The sequence below is a fragment of the Schistocerca piceifrons genome, chromosome 6 (genome assembly GCF_021461385.2).
Source record: "Schistocerca piceifrons isolate TAMUIC-IGC-003096 chromosome 6, iqSchPice1.1, whole genome shotgun sequence".
NCBI classification, from domain to species: domain Eukaryota; kingdom Metazoa; phylum Arthropoda; class Insecta; order Orthoptera; family Acrididae; genus Schistocerca; species Schistocerca piceifrons.
This window is the reverse complement of record NC_060143.1, coordinates 473,731,884-473,748,584: the sequence shown is the minus strand read 5'-3', so window position 1 is coordinate 473,748,584 and position 16,701 is coordinate 473,731,884.

The following is a 16,701-nucleotide window of genomic DNA, read 5'->3' as shown; positions in this document are numbered from 1 at the left end:
ATTATCCTGCTGAAATGTAGGGTTTCGCAGGGATCGAATGAAGGGTAGAGCCACGGGTCGTAACACATCTGAAACGTAACGTCCACTTTTCAAAGTGTCGTCAATGCGAACAAGAGGTGACTGAGACGTGTAACCAAGGCACCCAATACCATCACGCAGGGTGATACGCCAGTATGGCGATGACGAATACACGCTTCCAATGTGCGTTCACCGCGGTGTGGCCAAACGCTGATGGGACCATCATGATGCTGTAAACAGAACCTGGATTCATCCGAAAAATGACGTTTTGTCATTCGTGTACCCAGGTTCGTCGTTGAGTACACCATCGCAGGCGCTCCTGTCTGTGATGCAGCATCAAGGGTAACCGCAGCCATGGTCTCCGAGCTGATAGTCCATGCTGCTGCAAACGTCATCGAACTGTTCATGCAGATGGTTTTTGTCTTGCAAACGTCCCCATCTGTTGACACAGTGATCGAGACGTGGCTGCACGATCTGTTACAGCCATGCAGATAAGATGCCTGTCATCTCGACTGCTAGTGATACGAGGCAGTTGGGATCCAGCACGGCGTTCCGTGTTACCCCCTTGAACCCACCGATTCCATATTCTGCTAACAGTCATTGGATCTCGACCAACGCGAGCAGCAATGTCGCGATCGCGATAGGCTTCAATCCGACCTTTATCAAAGTCGGAAACGTGATGGTACGCATTTCTCCTGCTTACACGAGGTATCACAACAACATTTCACCAGGCAACGCCGGTCAACTGATGTTTGTGTATGAGAAATCGGTTGGAAACTTTCCTCATGTCAGCACGTTGTAGGTGTCGCCACCGGCGCCAACCTTGTGTGAATGCTCTGAAAAGCTAATCATTTGCATATCACAGCATCTTCTTCCTGTCGGTTAAATTTCGCGTCTGTAGCATGTCATCTTCGTGGTGTAGCAATTTTAATGGCCAGTAGTGTAGTTTGCTGCCATGCACTGGTGCTACGCTGAATCACGTTGTCGCGTGTTGTTGGCACTTCATTATAAACTTTACACTTCAAGTAGGCCCACAAACAAAATTCAGACGACTTAAGATCTGGCAAGCCAAACACTGTACCACTTCTTCCGATACGTCGCCGATTGCGCAGGCGATCTAATGTTTCCCGTGCTGCTACAGGATGATGTGCTTCACAACCATCATATTGAAATCACATTGTTTTGTCACAAGTTCAGATGGAAGTCTGAAAGCAATATTGGAAGATCGTTCTCCAAGAATGTTCGGTATTTATCACGATTTACGTTGCTATCGATAATGAATGGACCAATGAGATTGTCACCAATTATTCCACACGAACCTCTCACATTCCATGGATGTTGATGTTAAGCTTTGCGTAACCAAAGTGGTTTTTCGCATTCCAATAATGCGTGTTGTATCGATTAATCGTACTGTAGTGTTTCAAAGTGTATTTTCTGAAGCGATGACTAGCAAAATGTTACTGGGTTCTGGAAAACATTTTCATGAAATTCCTGATGGAGTGAAATATGAGACGGATGAAATTTTCTACTTTTCAAAAATAGGCAAACGGTAATCCGACTAATTCACGATTCACGACTTAACTGCCGAGTGCTAACGTGGGGGTTATGATTCATCGCAACTAATATCGAAATTTCATTATTCTCGGCACCAACTGTTTTTCTATGGTTCCTTTCTCGTAGTTGTACAGTTCCCTCGGTCAAGATCTGTGGAAGAATCCGACAAAAAGAAGCGCGTGATCGCACTCTGTATGGAAAACGTTGAGGATAAAGGATTACAGAATTATCTACATTCCTGCCAGTTTCTCCATAAATATAAAAATGCAATCTCCTCTTTTATCGAAATAGCCTACATTCTAACTAATAATGCAGTCAGGTCATGAAAGAACGTACCGTATTTTACGGACTATGAGGCGCACTTTTTTCTTCGAAAAATTGCCTCCAAAATTCAGGAGCATCTTATTCTCGAAGTTAATAAAAAATGTCCAGTGATTCGTTTAAAATTCCCACCAGTCTTAAAAATGGCCATGTATTCGAGACCTTAAGAAACCTAAATCTATTTGGCAACAATGGATTCAACTGGTAGCAGCAGTGAATTCACAAGGTTGCTAACACTGTCTCCCTTTCGCCCCCCCCCCCCCCCCCCCAAATATCACAATCCCAGAACACTGTCTAGCCAGTGACGCGTCAGTGCAGCCTATGCAGTCTACGGTGCCAGTGAACCTGAACTGAAAGTGATATATAGTATCTGTAACAGTACAATATTTTTGTTAGTAGTTAGTTTCGTAATGGAAAAAATAAAAAGTATTCATATAATGCGGGCTATAAACTGAAAGTAATAGCTTATGCAGAAGAACGTGGAAACAGAGCAGCTGGGCGGTATTTCGGTTCTCCACCAACAGAAAAATCCATTCGCTGTCGGCGGGCTAGTAAAGAACTGAAAAAAATGAGGAAGACTAAATGTGCAAATAGAGGACTGAATGAAATATGGCCAAAACTAGAACATGACTACTGAAATGGATTCAAGGACACCGTCAAAATCGCGCAAGATTTAATACAATAATGGCTCGAATATACGATTGTGAGGTAGCGTTACAGTGGAACTCAACAGTCTTTAAATGTGGCTTGGTAGGTGGTACAGGTTTATGAAGCGCCATGGACATAGCATCCGAAACAGCTCCAAAATATCTCAGAAAGTGCCACAAGAGTATGATGAGAAAATATTATCTTTCCATCGCTTTATTATTTGACATCGAAAGAAAACCAGAGTGAAACTAAACGAAACAGCGACTATGGACGAAACTCCTCTGACATTTGATGTATCGAGAAACAGAACCGTTGCCACGAAGAATGATAAAATTGTTAACTATAGAAACAAGTGGACATGAAAAACTGCACTACTCTGTTGTCCTCTCGTGACGTGCTGACGATACTAAACTTAATCGAGTGACCGTTTTCAAGCGCAAAACAAAGCCGAAACCTTCTGAAATACCGCCAGATGTTGTTCACGTACATGATAAGGGTTGGATGGACGAGTCTGGTATGAAATTATGGATTAACAGAGTGTGGGAGAGAAGGAAAGTTGCTTTATTGAAGAAGAGTTCTCTTCTAGTGCTAGATCATTTTTAAAAATTCTTCGAAAAAGAAACTGAGACAGGAAAATACAAAGCTTTCTGCTATTACGGAAGGACTTACTTCACAATTTCAACCTCTTGACGTCTCGATAAATAAACCATTTAAAGCGTATATGAGAGAGGAATGGAACGAATGGGTGAGGGATGAAACCCAACATGAATTCACGCCGAAACGAGCTTTAAAACGACCTATAATCAAACAAGTGTGTCAGTGGTCGTGGTCTAGAGTGAGAGAACTTATTATTGTTAAATTTTTCAAGAAGTGTGGCATAAGTAACGCTCTCGATGCCAGTGAAGACCAACTCATATATAAAGAGGACAACGATGATGGCGAAGAAGAAGAAGAAGAAGTAGAAGAAGAAGAAGAAAGTTCAGATGACGACTTTCAGGGATTTTAAAGATCAATTCGCTTTAATAAATTAAGAATTTTTTTTAGTCTGGCTTTGCAATCTAATAAAAAAATGGTGAAAATGTTATTTAAAAAAATGCTTAAAAATAAAGGTGAGTCTTATAGTCCGTAGCGTCTTATAGGCCGTGATACGGTATTTAAGAAACGGGGGACGACTTGTATGCTGTAGATGAAGTCGAATAATGAATGAATGTTTCAAAGCAACTCACGGAGAAAACTGCAAAGCAAGTCTGTTTTTATGTTTTTGATCCATTGCATTTTTCTCGAGGTAATTCTGTAAAGAACTCAGTTGTGTTATTTGTCGCTTACAGCTCCATTTATTGCTCAACGACAAAAGTGTTACATGCAAAAGTTATGTATTTTTGTCCCGTATGATACGAATGAGTGGAGGGGGATGAACATTGTATCACTGCCCTAGCCCCCCACCCCCCCATACAAAGTACTGTATGGGCGCCATTGACTTCAAAGACACATTCTTCAGAAGTTCACGTCTTGTAACATTTTACCAGCCCTCAATTTGTCAAGGATGTATGGATTCAGAGCAGACTCAACCGTGTACTCAACCGAAAAAAAACATCGCTAATGGGCATTTTATCGTTGTGCCTGTGCTGGAATTACTAAGTAACTGATGACAAATGTACATTCCACTTTTTGTACGATTGTGAAAGGTTACAGCTTCTGGTTTCTGAGAGCCTGCAGCTTCACCGATCCTTTCTTCATGATGCATCTTGGGGATGAGAACAACTGATCGCGATTTGGCTGCAATATGTGACACCATTGCTACATTTTGGATAAAACCGAACAGTTCTTTATTCACGGGCAAAAATTGTGAGCTGGGGCACGTTTGTGCTTTCGCGATGTTCTGACCTATGTCGCCAGATTGCGAGGCAAGGCGGTGAGCCGGGCTGGTGATGGCTGTAGCCGCTGCTTCAAAACTGTCATTGGTCGGTTCAGAAATCAGCTTGGCGGCTCCTGACACACGTTAGGGCTATCTTCAGGCTGACTCTTCGCCTTAACCTTACAACGCTCTTACTCTCAAACAAATAGTGAAAATGATCGAAGCAGACGAAATGAATCAAAATTTGTGCTGCGGCCGGGCCTCGAACCCGGGTCTTCTTGCTTGCTAGGCAGAGATGCTAACCATATTTTGCATAGTTCCAATTATATTCACATTTTCCTCGACAAAGAACTGAGGAATAATTCTAATCATATTAGCTTCAGAGCAGGAAAAGTTGCTTATCGTCAAGGATTCGAGGGTGATATTCATCAATGTTCACGCTTGTTCGCTGCCGATGTGTTGGTTTCATTGCTCTTTTGAATGATGCTGAATTCTTTTGCAATTCTCTTTGGGTAACTTTTTAAAATGAAAAGATCCGACAGAAATATACCAATATATTTTCTTCATTTATTCGTTCCACCTGACAATCAAACAGATCTAACTTCAACTAAGTCATTGCTAAACAGCTCTGTTCTCCACCAGTGGTCCTACCTACCGTAGACGCAGTCACTTATTTAACATCTCGACAACACATGGTACTTACAGTATTGTTATAATTAATACTTTGTATTAAGCTTCTGTTAAATTATCTATGCGTAACAGTACGCTCAGCAGAATACAAAAAAAATTCCGTAAACAATTTCATAAAATACAGTCTTCCAATGTTAAATTTCGTAAAATACCAATTTTAAACAATCAATCTCTTCTTTAGCATATGGAGCATATTGATGCAAGTTCCGCAACTACCACTAATTTTGAATGAAATGCCAGTCTCAGCTGCACTTTTTATTTTAAAAACCTCGACCAGTTTCGGACCCCAAGGCCATTATTATCCATCAGTGTATGTCAGGCGTCCTGTGTTGTTCTGTGTTCTGTCAACACGCCTGACGGATAAGCCGGGGTAATTGCCTTGGCGACCAAAACCAGTCGCTGTTTTTAAAATACACTACTGGCCATTAAAATTGCTACACCACGAAGACGTGTTACAGACGCGAAATTTAACCGACAGGAAGAAGATGCTGTGATATGCAAATGATTAGCTTTTCAGAGCATTCACACAAGGCTGGCGCCGATGGCGACACCTATAACGTGCTGACGTGAGCAAAGTTTCCAACCGATTTCTCATACACAACAGCAGTTGACCGGCGTTGCCTGGTGAAACGTTGTTGTGATGCCTCGTGTAAGGAGGAGAAATGCGTACCATCACGTTTCCGACTTTGATAAAGGTCGGATTCTAGCCTATCGCGATTGCGGTTTCTCGTATAGCGACATTGCTGCTCGCGTTGGTCGAGATCCAATGACTGTTAGCAGAATATGGAATCGGTGGGTTCAGGAGGGTAATACGGAACGCCGCGCTGGATCCCAACAGCCTCGTATCACTAGCAGTCGAGATGACAGGCATCTTATCCGCATGGCTGTAACGGATCGTGCAGCCACGTCTCGACCCCTGAGTCAACAGATGGGGACGTTTGCAAGACCACTACCATCTGCACGAACAGTTCGATGACGTTTGTAGCAGCATGGACTATCAGCTCGGAGACCATGGCTGCGGTTACCCTTGACGCTGCATCACAGCAGGAGCGCCTGCGATGGTGTACTCAACGACGAACCTGGGTGCACGAATGACAAAACGTCATTTTTTCGGAAGAATCCGGGTTCTGTTTACAGCATCATGATGATCGCATCCGTGTTTGGCGACATCGCGGTGAATGTTCATTGGAAGCATGTATTCGTCATCGCCACACTGGCGTATCACCCGGCGTGATGGTATGGGGTGCCATTGGTTGCACGTCTCGGTCACCTCTTGTTCGCAATGACTTCACTTTGAACAGTGGACGTTACATTTCAGATGTGTTACGACCCGTGGCACTACGCTTCATTCGATCCCTGCGAAACCCTACATTTCAGAAGGATAATGCACGACCGCGTGTTGCAGGTCCTGTACGGGCCGTTCTGGATACACAAAATATTTTACTGCTGGCCTGGCCAGCACATTTTCCAGATCTCTCACCAATTGAAAACGTATGGTCAATGGTGGCCGAGCGACTGGCTCATCAAAATACGCCAGTCACTACTCTTGATGAACTGTGGTATCATGTTGAAGCTGCGCGGGCAACTGTACCTGTATACACCATCCAATCTCTGTTTGACTCAATGCCCAGACGTATCAAGGCCGTTATTACGGCCAGAGGTGGTTGTTCTAGGTACTGATTTCTCAGGATCTATGCACCCAAACTGCGTGAAAATGTAATCACATGTCAGTTCTAGTATAATATATTTGTCGAATGAATACCCGTTTATCATCTGCATTTCTTCTTGGTGTAGCAATTTTAATGGCCAGTAGTGTAAAAGTACACCTGGGGCTGGTATTTCATTTAAAATTTAAACGATAATTTCTAAATATCTAAGTTTCTGCTAAATTGCTTAAGAATTTTGATTACTAACATTTATGTATGTTCTAACTTTGTGTCACATTGTTCCATGCAACAGCTTACTTTGTACGAGGGCGTACTGAAAAGTAATGCCTCCGAACTTTTTACGTGAAAACTCTTAAAGCTTTTTAAATAAAACAGAAGTTATTAACATTCTTCATCTTTATTCTTCATGTCTACGTATTTGCAGCCCTCTGCCGCTAGAAGTCTCCGAATTTTAGCGTGTAACATGGCGGTATGTAACGTTAACTATGTCGGTTTGTTAGAAACAGCGTACTGTAATCGAGTTTCGAATTGGAAGAGTCCGACCACATATGGAGCATCCTCTGCTTCAAAATGTCAACTCCAGACCACACATGAGACTTGCTAGATCTGCAACAATCCGACGCCATGGTTTCACTGTCATCAGTCGACCTTCACACAGTCCCAACTTGGTCCTTTTCGATTCTCATATGTGTTCAAACCTTAAAGAACGCTTAGATAACTTTACTTTGGTATTCGACTGAAACGGTGCAAGCAGAGGTGAGGTTGTGGCTCCGTCAACAAAGTCAAACATTCTATATTGACATAAAAAAGAAACTGGTCCCTCGTTGGGAGGAATGTGTTTGTCGGCTGCGTGACTATGTTGACAGATAAATATGTAGACATGAGCAATAAAGATACTGAATGTTAATAACGTTTGTTTTAGTTAAAAATATTTAAAAATGTTAACATAAGAAATTAAGTGGGATTAGGTTTCAGAAGGCCGCGGATATTATATTTTATTTTAATAAACAGAGTTGATTTGTTGATGCTGACTTCAGAAACTTCCTAAACGAACACTGCATACAAAAATGAGCTGTGTTGTATAATTTAGGTATTATTCTTTTAAATATGACAATTCTGTTTTAACTGAATATAGCTAGTAAACACATTTTTGTAAATAATCGACATTCATAATTTTGTTAATTACATGGTATGTTAAGCGTCAATACCTACAGAATTTTCAATTTTTCCAAATAATATTGGATAGTAAATAATAAATGCGAAATATAGCCATACAAAACCACATACCGTGCACCAATTAATTCACTGAAAGCTGTGTATCGTATACTCCCATACATTATCCAAGGCTATTACATTACAATTTATAGCTACAACACGAAATAACTTAGAACAGAGTTCTCAAAACTGGCGGATAGCTTCCATTGGGAGTAACTAGACTGGCCATCACGAAATTAAAACACCTCAAGATCAGTCGGCCGGCTCTAAGTGGTGTGATTCGCACACCACATAGATCCCTTGCTGCATGTTCACTTAACAGTGCAGTAGGCCAGCGCCAGCAGAATGCTCCGTGTTTCTACGCGATATCGTCTGTTCACGTGTAGTTTCAGTCTTCCGAGGAACAGCACGCTGAAGTGTGTTTGCTAGTGAGTGAAATGCAGGACAAAGGGTCTACGTGCAGTGCTACTCTGGTCGGTGTGCGTAGAGGACAAGAATGTAAAATCGTCGTATCGAACGTATTGAAGATTATTTTACTGATCTGGCCAACGAGGAACAGGCCAGAAATATACAAATTTCGTGCAAGTTGATACAATGACAACAAAGCGTTGTGGTATTTCCGAATCGACTGTATTCCTTACCGACGGTGTAGTAACATCGGCAGAATCTCTAGATATGAATATGTGTTTTGATTCTCTAATGGTTGGTTGATTCGGGGGAGGGAACCAAACAGAGTGGTCATCGGTCCGATTCTCTAATGAAGGCGTATAAATGAAAACTGAAGCCGGCCGGTGTGGCCGTGCGGTTCTAGTCGCTTCAGTCTGGAACCGCGTGACCGCTACGGTCGCAGGTTCGAATCCTGCCTCAGGCATGGATGTATGTGATGTCCTTAGGTTAGTTAGGTTTAAGTAGTTCTAAGTTCTAGGGGACTGATGACCACAGCAGTTAAGTCCCATAGTGCTCAGAGCCATTTGAACCATTTTTGAAAACTGAAATAAAAGGAATTTGACGGTTTTGACAAAACTTTAGTACATAGAACTGTACTTCGATACTATGACAGAGGTGAGTGCTGCGGCCGCGCACTTCGGACATCGTAGCGGCTACTGCATTGGCATCCCACTTTACGTCCAACCATCACGGGATGCCTGCATCACAGGGTGTATATTCACCAGGAAAACCTACGTCGTTTGTGTTGTCAAAACGAAGACTTACCTGCGGCCACAACACAACACAACATCAGGTCTCCGCCAACGGCCGCCAGGGACCGCTGCGCGTTCGCAGAGTCTGCAGAATAGCTTCACCAGAGGTTGCGGCTAGCCTAGGAACTACTTTGCTACGCCAGGCATGTGATCGCAAATAGTTCTGACAGATACATCCGCCAAAGTCCGTGCAAAAATAAAAACTACTTTGGGGTAAACCTTTTTTATTTTTTGACATGGTCTCCTTTTAGACTCATACACTTCGTCCAACGCTGTTCTAATTTGTTGATCCCTTCCGAATAATAGGAACTGTCCAAATCTGCAAAATAGCTATTAGTTATTGTAATCACCTCCTCGTTTGAATAAAATCTTTGTCCCGCCATTCATTTCTTCAAATTGGGGAACAAATAGTAGTCCAACGGAGTCAAGTCTGGAGAATAGGGGGGATGGAAGCGAGTTGGAAACCTATTTCCATTAATTTTGCGACCACAACTGCTGAGGTGTATGCTGGTGCATTGTCGTGATGGAAAAGAACTTTTTTGCAGTCCAATCGCCAGCGTTTTTCTTGCAGCTCGGTTTGCAAACGGTCCAGTAACGATGAATAATATGCACCTGTAATATTTTTACCGTTTTCCAGATAGTCGATGAGCATTATCCCTTGCGAATCCCAAAAGACAGTCGCCATTAACCTTCTGGCCGAAGGAATAGTCTTCGCCTTTTTTGGTGCTGATTCTCCCTTGGTAACCCATTGTTTAGGTTGTTGTTTGGTTTCGGGATTATAGTAATGTATCTATGTTTCATCCACAGTGATGAAACGACGCTTACCTGCAGATTCTTCCTGAACAGCTGCAAACCATCGTTGGAAAATTAAACACAATTCCGTTTTTGGTCAAGCGTGAGCAATTGTAGAAGCCATCTTGCGGGTAGCTTTCTCATGTCCAAATGTTTATGCAAAATATTATGTATCCGTTCATTCGAAATGCCCACAGCACTAGCAATCTCATGCACCTTAACTCTTCTGTCATTCATCACCATATCATGGATTTTATCAATGATTTCTGGAGATGTAACCTCCACAGGGCGTCCAGAACGTTCAGCATCACTTGTGCCCACATGATACGTTTATCAAGTTTCTCTCTAGTCACCTGGAGCGTTTTGCCTTTCATAAAGTAATGTTTAATCACCACACGAAATTCTTTTTCGTCCATTGTTTGGCAATCATTCGACTTCCTTGATTCACACGAATGCCAAACACAAAGAAATATACCAATATGGCTGAAACTTGGTGTGCGTTCTTTCCAAAGATGCTACTAACTAAACATGACCTCCATACGCGCCGGTGGTGCCATCTCTCGGACTTAGCACGGACTTTTCAAACACCCCTCGTATAAGACGGCGCACTGGCGTCAAAAGGCAATTCGACGCAACGCAACGAAGGATACCGAGCTGCCGCCCCGACAGCCGCGGCCTGACGCCTCTTCTAGCTGGCTGATCTTTCGGTATACTCGACGAGCCTCTTGAAGTTGTAAAATTGTCTGTGTGCGCTCCTCGTGAAGTGTCGGGTCTTTTCTGCTATTATTCGTTATTTTGTACTTGTGTCGATCCGTAGTCGGTGACGAGTCGATTATTCTTTCGGAGACTATTATTGTTTCGTTTCGGTGAATCCAATAAATTGTTTTCGGACTTGTTTTCCACATTTCTATTCTGCTGGCGCAGATACTTCAGAGAGCATCAGACGGCTACAAAAGTACAAAGTGATCTCCGTGAAAAAAAAAAAAAAAAAATTCTGGCATAGAGACCTCCGTTCTTTGTCTTCTCCGCTCACTTGGGGTTTGATCCAGAAATTTTTTGCGGAGTGCAGAAGCAATGCAGTAGCAAGTTTCGCGTGAAATGCATTGCCTGTTTGTTGAGGACAGTAATCTTGTATAGTTGGAGTCACAAACGAAGGCGGTCGAGTTTAGGCTTGTTCTGCGCACCCACGTCACACATTCTCCGAAAGCCAATGAGCGTTCAGTGGCACTGTGACCGCTCTGCTGTTAATGCCGTAACTAATGCGAGCATTAAACGTGATCGTAGCGAGTTGTTTACTAAACTTTTATACCATTTGTTGCGAGTTGTCATCGCTGATAGTGGCGGTAAATGATGAATTCTACAGAAGCAAGCGAAAGACATAATTCGCAGGATATACGCTTTCTTCATGCGGAAAGCGCGCGCATGCGAGTATCGCAACTGTCATTAGGAATCGTCAGTAATGCAATCCCAGTATATACATCGACATGCGCGAACCGCCATCGGTCGTCGATGGGACTATAGTATACTTCGATGAAATTTGTGGTTTCACAAAGCCGCACGCAAAAAAGTACTTCGCTCGAGTTAAACGGAAGTATTGGGCTGAAAGAACCTACAATTACTTTTATCTGTTGTAGGCGTTATGGGTGATGGGTGCAGTGACGAAGGCTCAGAAAGAGCTGCAAATAAAAAATATCGGGAGATAGGGAGTATCGTCGGCCGAATCATGGCGAGCCGTCGGAACTAAAATCCTCCAGGCGGCATAAAATTACTCGCGCGCTATCGCTTTCGATCAGAAAAGATTCGCTCTGGTTTCGTGCAGCTAACAGAAGCGGTAAAGGCTGTCAGTCTTACTTGCGAGATGAAAGCAGAGCTGACCATTTGCAGCATAGTCGATAGGACCGATTGCGGACCTCTGGTACAGAGCCGAGTGGAGGGGTCTGAATCAGTGGCTCAGACGGTTCTGTGACCGTGTAGGCTGCAGATTCCTCAACTTGCGCCGAAGGGTGGATGGGTTTCGGGTTCCGCTGAATACGTCAGGAGGCGGTTACACGGGTAGCAGGCTCTGTGTGGCGTGGACTGGGTGATGTTTTTAGGTTAGAGGGCCTCGGGAAAACACATAAAGGGCTTCAGTCACAAAGGGTGTAGGCCGAACACAGAAAGAACGTAGATACAAGAACCATCGGTATAACAATTGTAAATTATCGTAGCTGTGTTGGGAAAGTACCAGAGCTCCAAGCGTTAATAGCACTGATGGTCAAATCGTTATAGGCACTGGAAGCTGGATAAAGCCGGATATAAGCTCAGGCGAAATTTTTGCGAAGAACCTATACCGAAAGTATAGGCCAAACACGGTTGGCGGTGTTTGTTGCTGTTAGAAGCCGTTTATCTTGTTCCGAAATTGAAGCAGATAGTTCCTGTGAGTTAGTATGGGCCGAGGTCATTGTTGACAACCGGAATAAAATAATAATTGGATCCTTTTACCGACCTCCTAATTCAGATGATACAATTGCTGAAAGGTTCAAAGAAAACTTGAGTTTGAAATCAAACACGTACCCGACCCATACGATTATAGTTGGTGGCGACTTTCATTTATCCTCGATATGCTGGCGAAAATACATGTTTACTTCCGGAGGTTCGCATAAAACATCATCCGAAATTGTGCTAAACGCATTCTCTGAAAATGATTTCGAGCAGTTAGTTCATGAGCCCACGCGAGTATGAAAACACAATGACGGGTATGAAAACACAATGACGGGTATGAAAACACAATTGACCTCTTAGCAACAAATAATACTGAGTTGATAACGAGCAACAAAACGGATACAGCTATTAGAAAACACAGGGTTGTCGTTGTGAGAATGAATATTGCAACCCCCAAATTCTACGAAAATAAACGAAAAAAATACGTATTAAAAAAGGCAGATAAAAATTCAATTGACGCCTTCCTGAGAGACAATCTCCACTCCTTCAGAATTAACAATATAAGTGTAGACCAGATATGGCTTGAATTCAAGGAAACAGAAACGGCAGCAATTGAAAGACTTCCACCAAACCAATTAACGAACGACGGATCTGATCCTCCTTGGTACACAAAACGGGTGAGAACACTGTTGCAGAAACAACGGAACAAACATGCCAAGTTTAAACAGCCGCAAAATCCCCAAGATTGGCGATCTTTTACTGAAGATCGAAATTTAGCGCGGACTAGTTCTCTATTCGGATGAAGTGTTGAGTGCTATTGACAAGGGATTTCAGATTGATTTCCAGAAAGCTTTTGACACTGTACCACACAAGCGGCTTGTAGTGAAATTGCATACTTTTGGAATATCGTCTCAGTTATGTGACTGGATTCGTGATTTCCTGTGAGAGAGGACACAGTTCGTAGTAATTGACGGAAAGTCATCGAGTAAAACAGAAGTGATTTATAACGTTCCTCAAGGTTGTGTTATAGGCCCTTTGTTTTTCCTTATCTATATAAAAGACTTGGGAGACAATCTGAGCAGCCGTCTTAGGTTGTTTGCAGATGACGCTATGGTTTATCGACTAATAAAGTTATCAGAAAATCAATACAAATTGCAAAACGATTTAGAAAAGAAATCTGAATGGTGCGAAAATTGGCAGTTGGCCCTAAACAACGAAAAGTGTGAGGTCATCCACAAGAGTGCTAAATGGAATTCGTTAAGCCTCGGTTACACGATAAATCAGTCAAATATAAAGGCCGTAAATCAACTAAATACCTAGGAATTACGATTACGAACTACTTAAATTGGAAGGAACATATAGAAAATGTTATGGGGAAGGCTAACCAAAGACTGCGTTTTATTTGCAGGACACTTAAAAAATGTAACAGATCTACTAAGGAGACTGCCTACACTACGCTTGTCCGTCCTCATTTAGAGGATAGGACGGACGGAGTACATCGAAAAAGTTCAAAGAAAGGCAGCAGGTTTTGTGTTCTCGCCAAATATGGGAGAGAGTGTCACTGAAATTATTCAAGATTTGGGTTGGACATCATTAAATCAAAGGCGTTACTCGTTGCGGCGGAATCTTCTCACGAAATTCCAATCACCAACTTTTTCCTCTGAACGCGAAAATATTTTGTGAGACCGACCTACATAGGGAGAAACGATCACTATGATAAAATAAGGGAGATCAGAGCTCGTACGGAAAGATACAGGTGTTCGTTCTTCCCGCTCGCTACACGAGATTGGAATAATAGAGAATTGTGAAGGTGGTTCGATGAACCCTCTGCCAGGCAGTTAAATGTGATTTACAGAGTGTCCATGTAGATGTACAGGGCTATTACAAATGATTGAAGCGATTTCATAAATTCACTGTAGCTCCATTCATTGACATATGGTCACGACACACTACAGATACGTAGAAAAACTCATAAAGTTTTGTTCGGCTGAAGCCGCACTTCAGGTTTCTGCCGCCAGAGCGCTCGAGAGCGCAGTGAGACAAAATGGCGACAGGAACCGAGAAAGCGTATGTCGTGCTTGAAATGCACTCACATCAGTCAGTCATAACAGTGCAACGACACTTCAGGACGAAGTTCAACAAAGATCCACCAACTGCTAACTCCATTCAGCGATGGTATGCGCAGTTTAAAGCTTCTGGATGCCTCTGTAAGGGGAAATCAACGGGTCGGCCTGCAGTGAGCGAAGAAACGGTTGAACGCGTGCGGGCAAGTTTCATGCGTAGCCCGCGGAAGTCGACGAATAAAGCAAGCAGGGAGCTAAACGTACCACAGCCGACGGTTTGGAAAATCTTACGGAAAAGGCTAAAGCAGAAGCCTTACTGTTTCGAACTCATTGATGGGGACAAGCTGTGCCGAGTGTGGGAGGAACTTGATTATCGGCTTGATGTCTGCCGAATCACGAAAGGGGCACATATCGAACATTTGTGAATGCCTAAAAAAATTTTTGAGTTTTTGTATGTGTGTGCAAAGCATTGTGAAAATATCTCAAATAATAAAGTTATTGTAGCGCTGTGAAATCGCTTCAATCATTTGTAATAACCCTGTAGATGTAAATGTACACAGTCTCTCATAAATAAATGCTTTCATGCGAGACACGATACAGTAATGATGTCTCAGATGTTTCAAAAATTAATTTCATAATTTTATTAACAATTTTCTCGCTGGGAGTTTCAACAAGGTCCAACAGAACGCAAATTCATCAGCGATGACATTCTTCGTTACAGAGGCGGAACAGTTTCACACCTCTTACGATATTATATTTTTTTTATCTCGGAGTACTTTTATGTTTCCACTACAAAATATGTATCACATGCATCTATAAAATTTGACTTCGTTCATGTATTATTTTCAGTCCAAAGATATCAGTGGCTCTGTTTTCTTCACAGGTTGAAGTAAAAGAATATATTTTTCGAAATTTTCGTGTATAGCTAGTTTTATGTATTTTTTTTTAGCAGCTGGCAATGATTTTCTTTTGGAAAGTGCTGTATCATATTCTAGACTAAAAATAGAGATATCTAATAATTTTTCGGAATTTTTGCTAACATTTGAAATTATCACTATCTGGCAACGCTGTAGGACTCTGAGGTGATGTCGAGGCGCCTGGTACTTAAAGCTGCACGGATACTGGACAGCAGGTCACTGGAGGCGTGTAGTGTGGTCTGACGAGTGGCGATTTTGCTTTCCTCAAATGATGCAAGTTGTCCAGTGAGGGCCGGCCGAAGTGGCCGTGCGGTTAAGGGGCTGCAGTCTGGAACCGCGAGACCGCTACGGTCGCAGGTTCGAATCCTGCCTCGGGCATGGATGTGTGTGATGTCCTTAGGTTAGTTAGGTTTACGTAGTTCTAAGTTATAGGGGACTGATGACCTCAGCAGTTGAGTCCCATAGTGGTCAGAGCCATTTGAACCATTTTGTCCAGTGAGGTGCTGTACTCGAAGTGTGTGGAGAATGTAATTGAGTCCGGAGGCGATTTTGCGGCGATGTTTTTCGTGCCATGACTTGGGCGCATTCATTACAGTGAACATGAACAAGCATGCTTACTTCAGCATTTTCGTTGACCTACTGCTGCCCTTTCATCTACATTTTAATGATGAATGTGTTGGGGACACTTCTCTCTTCGACAGTGACAACAGCTGTGCTGACAGGCCTGTATGCGTGTGTTTCTGTTTAGTGAATACTCAATGTTGTGTCAGCCTTCTTAGACGATGAGGTGGCTAGTAATTATACAGTTAATCAGAATACTCTGAATATGGTTCAAATGGCTCTGAGCACTATGGGACTTAACATCTGAGGTCATCAGTCCCCTAGAACTTAGAACTACTTAAACCTAACTAACCTAAGGGCATCACACACATCCATGCCCGGGCCAGGATTCGAACCTGCGACCGCAGCGGTCGCACGGTTCCAGACTGAAGCGCCTAGAACCGCTTGGCCACAACGTTCGGCTACTCTGAATACATAATACCTTATTAATTACAACGAAGCTTATCTTTGCTCACCAGCCCGGGATGTATCTATAAAACTGCAAACATGGACTTACGGTTCATGTGCGGAAACACAGCACAGGAGCAGTCTTTCTCGATATCGAGAAAGCATTCGACAAAGCCTGGAATGATGGCTTAATATACAAGTTATCCCAGTTAGGCATTCCAGGACATATCATCAGCATGATTGACTCGTTTCTGGCGGGGAGGCAGTACCGCATCAGGTGCGGCAATCATGTAAGCGCTATCAGGGAGGCTGTGGCAGGAGTTCCGCAGGGCT